Source organism: Pyxicephalus adspersus, chromosome 11 (genome assembly GCF_032062135.1).
Source record: "Pyxicephalus adspersus chromosome 11, UCB_Pads_2.0, whole genome shotgun sequence".
NCBI classification, from domain to species: Eukaryota; Metazoa; Chordata; class Amphibia; order Anura; family Pyxicephalidae; genus Pyxicephalus; species Pyxicephalus adspersus.
Window position 1 is genome coordinate 33118506 of NC_092868.1, and position 2858 is coordinate 33121363.

The following is a 2858-nucleotide window of genomic DNA, read 5'->3' on the forward strand; positions in this document are numbered from 1 at the left end:
ATGTTATTGTTTCCTATTTTTATTTAAGAGAAACATTATCACTTAAAAAAAAAAAAAAAATATATATATATATATATATATATATATATATATATATATATGGATGTGACACACGATTCAAGGACTCAAAAAAGCAAAAATATATAAGAATTAAAGTAATAAACATCTTTTAAGGCACAGCAAGCATGTTTTAGACAACCCCTCCATCCATAATAAAGGCCAGTATATGAAGAGCCTATTGCAGCACCATGAGAATTAAGAAAGCTTGACAATTAAAAATAGTATGAAGAATAATAAAAAATACATGCATTTTGTCATAACAGACCTTCAAATGATAAAACAACATGTTAAATGTGGTAAGTATTTTGTTTCTACACATAAATGAAGCTTTACTTTTACGTACGGCTTTCCCTTCTCCGCGGTGGAGAAAGACTGATGTGCACAATTTCCTGACCACTGTCCATTTGGTTTATTCTTCCAAGCTGCTTGACGTGTCAGGAAATCCTGCTGTAGAGGCTTCTTTTTGTAAAATGGACAATAGGAAACCTAATGAAAATAAACAGTAAATACTATTTAGAGAAGGAGGAGAAGTAAACTACATAAATATGTTTGTGACTTGACAATGGGGCAATAAAAGCTGTTTACATCTGAAACATTTATGTTTTTATTCTTGTATTATATGTGTTTTATTGATTTGACTTATCCTTCTCCTTGTTAAAAATGATGTGGGAAAACACTGAAGGGGATAAGTAAGTGGGCTATTTCAGAATGTTTACAGTCACAAAACACACATTCATGAATAATAAAAGACGGATTTCTGCCACAACTTGCCAAAAATGGCCCCCACTGATTTGCTTCTGTAGATCACAAAAACATCATGCTGACTTCTGTTGGTGTATTTGTTCCATGACTGAATAATTATGAGCTAGCAGCACAAGCATTTTGCCTGTTAAATGCATGACAACATGTGAACATTAGTTGTTGGGGATTTTTGGCTATGTAACTAAAAGGTAACTATGTAGCTGCCCATGCAGTTAGATCTCTATATGTTGTGTGATTATTTGATGTAGAGAAGTCCATTAAATACAGCTCTCACCAGTAGTGTTGGTGTTCGAATTTGGGTTGTCCTTATATTCGATCCGAATATGGCTGTTCGAATTCGGATAGACCCGACCCCCCAAAAAAAAAACGAGATTTGACGGCTAAAATTTGGATAAAACAAATTTAAATTTAAAAAAAAATGTGTAAAATGTTTTTTTTCTTGTATCCACTGTGAGAAAAATGTAACATGTATCATATTACTGTGCTGGAAAGTGTGTTACAGAGTAAGAGATACTTGGGGGGCATCTTCTCAATAATCGCAGCCAAGGCTGCAATCATTGAAAAGAGTGTGCAATCCCCGGGGCACTACAAGTTAATTAACCTGTAGTGCCCCAGGGATCATAGTGGAACTGCAGAGTTTATCTGCAGTTCAGTTCCCACGGTCACATGACCTTGGGAACTTTGTGGTCACAGCTGTGACTGCAGGCGATCCCCGTGCACTAGAGGTTGAATGGGGACAAGTTTCCCCATTCATCACATCTAGTGCCCCGTGTTCTTTGATTAAGAAACTCTATCCAAGAACACATACAATTAGTAAAGGGCTGCAGGAGCAATCTGATTGCTCTTGAAGCCCTTAATAGTCCCTAAAAATAATCAGAATTCTCCCACCATTGACTTCAATGGTGTTCGAATTTGGCATTCGATCACCCGAACAATATCCCACTATTCGATCGAATAGCTGTCGAATCGAATAGTGAGATATTCAACCAACACTACTCACCAGGATTAAATAAGAAGGGAAATGTGCCCAGGCTCATGCTAATCACTTCAGTTCGAGGATCCACCCTAACTGTCAACTACAACAGATTTTATTTAAAAATGTCATTAGCATTGATAAAAGGCAGGGTACCAGGCATAGGAAAATATAAGCAGAATAGATTGTTTTAACTTTTCTAACTTTAGCACATATTTAATTCATTATTTAACAAAGGACCATAAACAGGTGTGTCAATGGAAAAACATGTAAAAAGCATAAAAAGTTAAAATGAACAGATCAATAAAAGAATATTGATAAAATCATTTATGCACAGTAAGGCTGAAAAAGTAAGGCAAGTATATAGCTTGGTTCCTGGATGGCCTTTTTCACATTGAATGTAAGAAATAAAGATGACAAGAAAATTTCACCTGCCCGGAAAGCAGGGGAGGAGTGATGAGAATATATAGATGAAATAAAGGAGAACAAGGAGATCTCCAATAGTAAAAAGAGGTGGGGAGATGCCAGAAAGGGAAAGTTAGAATGCACGAGGGATGAGCAAGGGGTTTGAAGACCTACCCGTGTTCTCTGAGTCTGTAAAAGTGATTTGTTTGTTTTTTTTAGATTACTCTGTAGTGCTAACCCCAAAGAAGCAGAATAAAAAGTTAATATACATATACTGTATATAATTATTATTACTAGCCAGTATTTATATAGTACCAGCATATTACGTAGCGCTTTACAAAGTCCATTGTCATGTCACTAACTGTCCCTCAAAGGGGCTCACAATCTAATGTCCCTACCATAGTCACATGTGTTTAACATCATCTAAGGACAAATTTTGCAGGAAAGCCAATTAACCTAATTGCATGTTTTTTGGGATGTGGGAGGAAACTGACGTATCCACAGGAAACCCATACAGACACTGGGAGAACATACAAACTATGGCTGATTGTCTTCTCATTTGATGATGACTGCATAGTTCTACGACCAAGAAGGTTATCTTAGGTGGCTTTTTTCCACCTGAATGAATTGATTTTTAGAAAGGGTTCCTCAAGGATTC